The following is a 6,785-nucleotide window of genomic DNA, read 5'->3' as shown; positions in this document are numbered from 1 at the left end:
TTCACCCAGTCTGAGGTACACATCTGGTTGACCCGGCAATAACAATCGCAGAGGTGCTCCCTTTACCGCCTAGCCGAACAATCGGGAACGTAGGGGTAAGCACAGGAGCCAGGCAACCCAGCTTGGACAAAACTTAAGTCATATCGATGCATATAATGGTGAATAAAAGGTACATGCGGAAGTGTGACACATGTGTTGGGCATGAAGCCCGTATAAATAAGCTTCTGTTAAAGAAGCCCCCAGGTATAATGAGCACAGATAGCACGTCAAGTATGTGCGAACAATGCGCAAACAAGCTTTCAAAGGCTGTAATAGGAAAGGAGGGAGAAGGAGAGAAACAGAAGATAGCTAATATGTAAAATATAGATGAAGGAAGGAGACGAACTCAGAATCCGGCGCTAGGCGTAGAATCTTTGGAGATGGGCTGCGTTCCATGGGTTCGGCTCGAGTCGGTTATCCGATGCATCCCGCAGACGGTACGCTCCACCGGTCAGGACTTGGTCGATGATAAAGGGACCTTCCCATTTGGGCTTGAGTTTGTCCTTTTTCTTGTCTAGCAAGCGTAGAACTAGCTCGCCAATGTTGTAAGTTTTGGCCCGTACTTCTCTGCCTTGATATCTTCGAGCTTGCTGTTGATAGAATGCGGAACGGGCTTTTGCCACATCACGCTCCTCCTCCAATGCGTCCAAACTGTCCTACCGATCGAGCTCGGCTTCTCTTTCTTCGTACATGCGCATGCGAGGTGAATCATGAATTATGTCACAGGGCAGAACTGCCTCTGCGCCGTATACCATAAAGAATGGTGTACATCCGGCGGTGTGATTCGGAGTGGTCCGCAGCACCCAGGGTACGGAGTCGAGCTCCTTTACCCAGTGCGTGTTAGATTCCTTGAGGGACCGCACTAATCTGGGTTTGATGCCGCTCATGGTTAGACCATTTGCTCGCTCGACTTGACCGTTAGTTTGAGGGTGATAGATCTCTCTCGGGAGGGCTGATCTGGAGTCCGTTCGGGGCTCCGGAGAGGGGGATTCGTCGCTGTCATCATCACCAACCATCCTCCATCACCAATTTCATGATGCTCACCGTCGTGCGTGAGTAATTCCATTGTAGGCTTGCTGGACGGTGATGGGTTGGATGAGATTTACCATGTAATCAAGTTAGTTTTGTTAGGGTTTGATCCCTAGTATCCACTATGTTCTGAGATTGATGTTGCTATGATTTTGCTATGCTTAATGCTTGTCACTAGGGCCCGAGTGCCATGATTTCAGATCTGAACCTATTATGTTTTCATGAATATATGTGTGGTCTTGATCCTATCTTGCAAGTCTATAGTCACCTATTATGTGTTATGATCCGACAACCCCAAAGTGACAATAATCGGGATACTTCTCGGTGATGACCGTAGTTTGAGGAGTTCATGTATTCAATATGTGCTAATGCTTTGTTCCGGTTCTCTATTAAAAGGAGGCCTTAATATCCCTTAGTTTTCGTAAGGACCCCGCTGCAACGGGAGGGTAGGACAAAAGATGTCATGCAAGTTCTTTTCCATAAGCACGTATGACTATATACGGAATACATGCCTACATTACATCGATGAATTGGAGCTAGTTCTATATCACCCTATGTTATAACTATTGCATAAGGAATCACATCCGGCATAATTATCCATCACTGATCCATTGCCTACGAGCTTTTCACATATTGTTCTTCGCTTATTTACTTTTCCGTTGCTACTATTACAACTACTACAAAAACCCAAAAACATTTATCTTTACTTTTGGTACCGTTACCTTTATTATCATACCACTTTTGCTACTAAACACTTTGCTGCAGATACTAAGTTATCCAGGTGTGGTTGAATTGACAACTCAACTGCTAATACTCAAGAATATTCTTTGGCTCCCCTTGTGTTGAATCAATAAATTTGGGTTGAATACTCTACCCTCGAAAGCCGTTGCGATCCCCTATGCTTGTGGGTTATCATCGTAGCGCTACGGGGACACCGAGACGCATGCCATGTTCGTCTTCGTCGACGAGATCACCTGTGTCGGCTACCTCAAGTGCGCACTCCTCCGGCGTCTAAAGTTTTCCCGCTGAAGTGCAGCCATTGTGGTCATCCTGCCATGGGAGGGCACGAGGGCCATAGGGGCATGCTGGCGTGGTGCGTCATCGCCGGCCGCATCCGTCGCACCTGCCGACGTATGCCCCGAAGAGCACAGTGACGAGTACGACTCAGTGGACGTGGGCGCGCGGCAGTGAGCAGGTGGTGTTGGACCGCCGCGCCGTGCTCCCCTGCTTCGTCGTTGTCTAGACGGTCTAGCCTCGGGAGCTGGACAGCTCCGCCAGCCGGCGCTCCAGCTGATCCGACTCCCATGGCCGTGGATTCATTCTCGTGTTAATCACCACCACTCACTAATCTACTAATTATGCTAGCTAGGCTCCAATCGATCGATCTCCCTCCCATCTCTTTATGATCGACCGATGCAGGTCAGGTGTGCATGTTTCTTTTTTTTTTGAGAATCACCGGGGGGAGCTCCCCACCTGAATATATTACCCAAAAGTCGTCGAGGCAGAAAGCACAGAATTACAAAGGCACGACGCAACATGCAGAGAGGTAGGAACGCCACGAGGAGACGTCCTCCTTGTCACATGTTTCCATCAGACGGTGTGACCATAGGTCCAGGTCAGAGATCAGGGCCCTGAGAGTTATTACAGAATGTTGATCAATGTTTCTAAAGATCATATCATTGCGTGCAGCCCATATCTTCCAGAGTAAAGACATGAGAATAAGCGGCCAAGTCTTGTGTGGCGGTTGTTGGGGTAGTCGAGTGTCCCAAAGGTCGTTGAGGTCATCCACATGCGATAGGATGCCCACCCGTTGCCAGACGCGGTTGGCAAAGGGGCAGGTGAGGAAGAGGTGCATTGAGTCTTCTGGTAGCATGGCATAACGAGGACATAAGTCCGTGGAGAGGATCTGCTTGTGAGCGAGGTTGGCTCTGGCATTGAGTCAATCCTTGAAGAGGAGCCAGGCAAAGATCTTTATTTTGCGTGGTACCTTGGAGTGCGAGATGAGGGGGGCAATAGGATCGGTATCCGTTCGTGTGCCGTACGCATGCTTGGTGGAGAAGGCAAGACCCCAAAGCAGAAACATTCGGTCTTCCTCAGCCAAGGGGACGAAATCCTACAAAACAGCCAACAATGCAACAAGCTCTTGCTCTGCCAGAAGGGAGAGACGATTACGGAGGTTAGCTTCTAAACCATATCGCAACACATTAGCCAGCTTAACCAGCTAGAGAGTGGAGTGCGAGAATAGGTGAGGGAAAGTGTGAGCTAGGGGTGTAGGGGTGAGCCAAGTGTCGTGCCAAAAATAAGTGTGTGTTCCACTACTTGTTAGGACGAAGGAGATGGATTGTAGAGTGGGTATTTGGTTGGCAATGGTACAACAGAGAAAGGAGTGTTGGGGTGGGGGTGTCACCAAAGCATTTGGGTGTTGAAGATCTAGCCATTCCAACCAGGGGGTGGAGGAGCACGTGAGGGCTTTGGCAGCAAATTTCATGAGTAGGCAGTTGTTCTGGAGATGCAAGTTTTTGAGCCCTAAACCACCATATTTTTTGGGACACATACGTTTTCCATGCAATAAGGCATTGGGCTCCTGAGCATGAATCCTCACCCGCCCAGAAGAAAGCTCGACGAATGGAGTCTAGGGGTTTTAAAACCTTTTTTGGGATACGAAAGACTGACATGAAGTAGGTTAGGAGGGAGTCGAGGACAGCGGAGATTATAACAAGGTGATCACCTTTGTCAAGCAACTTTGCACGCCATCCGGCCAGCAGCTTGCGTGAGCGTTCTAGTATGGGGTCGAAGGCATTGGAAGGAGGCTGAGTAGGGGAGAGAGGAGGCCTAGGTAGGTTTGGGGGGAGGGCGCGCGAGAGCATCCCATGGCAGTGGCTATGCTGTTAGCAACGGTGTTATCAGTGTGTAGGGTTGCGAGCGTGGTTTTGGAGAAGTTGATGGTTAGCCTAGTAGCATTGCAAAGTTGGTTAGGATTATCCTTAGAGCAGCGACGGCATCGGGCGAGGCGGCAGCAACGATTAGCGTATCGTCTGCGTACTGGAGAACGGTAGGGGGAGATGAGAGAAGATGGGGTGGTGGAGCGAGGCATGTGCGTGTCTGAGGAGAGTTGCTGGAGCAGGTCTGCTACAATGAGAAAGAGGTAGGGTGAGATTGGGTCGCCCTGACGTAGGCCACTTTTGCAATCGATCCAGTTTCCTGGGACTCCATTGAGAAGAATGGCAGTTTTTCCTATAACAAGGATGTTCTGGATCCATCTGCGAAAGATGGGGGGAAAACCCCGGGTGAGGAGGATCTTGTCAAGTGTGGGCCCTGCAACAGAGTCGAAGGCTTTTCTGAAATCTAGCTTGAACACCATAGTGGGGTTTTTTAGAGTATGGCAAGAGCTGATAAGATCGGCGGCAAAGATGTAGTTCTCAGCAATATTCCTCCCTGGGATAAACCCTGTCTGATTTCCATGGACCAACAGAGGAATGAAGGGCTTTAGACGAGTGGTCAGCACTTTGGCAACAGCCTTGATTGGGCAGTTTTGGAGCAAGATAGGTCGGAAAGCATCCGGCGATGTAGGTAGGTCTTTTTTTGGAAGAAGGATGACGTGAGCCTGGTTTACGCGTTCTGTGTCGGCCGTGCCTTGATGGAATTGGGCGAAGAAGGGAAGCACAAGATTTTTGATGGTGGGCCAAAAGGTACGGTAGAATGCAGGCCCAAATCCATCTAGGCCAGGGCTGGCTTGAGGTTTCATTTGGAAGAATGCTGACTTTATTTCTTCGTCCGAGAATTTTTCATGCAAAACATGTTGGCCATGAGTAGGGTTAGGGTAGATGTCGAGAAGGTTGAACGACCAGGACGTATTGATAGGAGTGCCAATGACAGACACAAAAAAGTCACGGAGGATCTTAGCCTTTTGGTGATGAGAGGAGAAGTCGTGTCCATTGTGAGTAAGAGTGAAGATCTTTTCCTTCATCAGGTGTTGTGAGGCAGAGACGTGGAAGAATTTTGTATTTTCCCCACCATTGATAGCCCGGGAGACCTTGGCACGCCACCGCCAGTACTGCATTTTTTCCTGGATAGTGCATTTGAGAAGAGAGATGATGATCATGCGAGTGAGGAGTTCGGTTGTTGAGAGGGGCCTGCATTCTTCAGTATGATCCAGGGCTGAGATGGCAGCTTTGCAGCGTGATTCGCGGAGGGGGTGGGAATGCGAGAATGTGTCCAAGTTTTGAGTTCGGACCGTGATTTTTTGAGTGCAGCTGCAAGGTTAGCGGCCGAGTTGGTTGAAGGGGAAAGCGAGGATGAGCAGCATCGTGTGATGATGTCGTTGCATGGGCGAAATTTGGACCAGCCAGGCTCGAATTTGAAGAAGTTAGGACGTGGGATCGTAGTGGTGACGTGTACAAGCAGGGGAACATGATCAGAGGTGAAACGTGTGAGGGAGGACAAGGAGGTGTTAGGGAAAGCATCTGCCCAAGCGAGATTAAAGAATGCGCGATTGATCTTTTCTAACGTGGGCGAGGATCGGTTATTAGACCACGTAAAATGTCGGTCGAGGAGTGGCAGCTCAATGAGGGCTAGGGTATCGGTAGCCTGATTGAAAGCATTCGCTTCTGATTGTCGAAAGGTGGGATTGTTCTTGTCAGAAGGGAAGCGTAGGAGATTGAAATCTCCAAGAACGAGCCAGGGAGCATTATCTGGTTGTGCGATCGAGAGGAGTTCGTCAAGAAAGGCTGGTTTGAGGGCATGGGTAGAGGGGGTGTAGATGTTGGTGATGGCGATGTCAAGGGCACATGCAGTTGATCGTAGGATTTACGATGGAGGAGAAGTTTAGGTGGGACTGCGAGATGACCTGGAGGGAGGAGGAGTTGACTGCAGATATGGTGCCGCCGGCCGTGCCAATGGCGGGCAGCGAGAAAACTTGGTCCAGGTGGTGGGGTAAAAAGGAGCGTAATTTGGCATCAGAGAAGGATTCTAGTTTAGATTCTTGCAAGAGGGCAATGTGAGGGTTGATTGCTAATAGTTCAGATAGGACAGCGACGCATTTATCGTGATCTCCCAAACCACGGACATTCCAGGAGCAAATAGAGATTACATCGTTACTCATAAAAGTTTTACGGACACCACGTACGACATCACTTAAAGCGAAAGGAGTACAGGGGTTCTACGATAGTAGTTGGTATAGCAGCACGGAAAATAAAGGCCAACACCCACAAAGACCAAAAGGGCAGCGTTACATAGTAATCATGGCATACAACAACGGACGTCAACTTCCAGTGGGCCCCGGACATGGAGGGACCGTGCATGGCTGGGGTAGCAATCATGGCTCGGCATCGTCACCGGAGGCGGCATCCTCGAAGGAGAGGATGGCGTCAAGGTGGCCGTCGTCCGCGCCACAGAGAAGCGCGATGGTGGCCAGGTCTTGGGCAGAGGCAGGAGGGTCGTTGGCGGCGTCAAGGCAGGTGTGCTGGATGGCGTGGCCAATGGCCGTGTTGACGTCGGAAGCAGAGAGGCGAGCCGCCTTGGCCTTAATGGCTTTAGGGAGCATGGGAGAGTACTTGGACTCCTTGGCAGCGAGGCGTGCACTATGCCGTAGCTTGTCCTTGGAGACCGAGTGGTCGCAAGCAGACCTACGGCGCTCCTTGCGAATGGTGCTCTCATGGGTGTCAAGATCCTGGAGAGGGAGAGCTGTATCCGTCAAAGCAGAAGCCTTGTTAGAGGCA

Source organism: Triticum aestivum, chromosome 3B (genome assembly GCF_018294505.1).
Source record: "Triticum aestivum cultivar Chinese Spring chromosome 3B, IWGSC CS RefSeq v2.1, whole genome shotgun sequence".
NCBI classification, from domain to species: Eukaryota; Viridiplantae; Streptophyta; class Magnoliopsida; order Poales; family Poaceae; genus Triticum; species Triticum aestivum.
Note: the sequence above shows the minus strand (reverse complement) of the source record.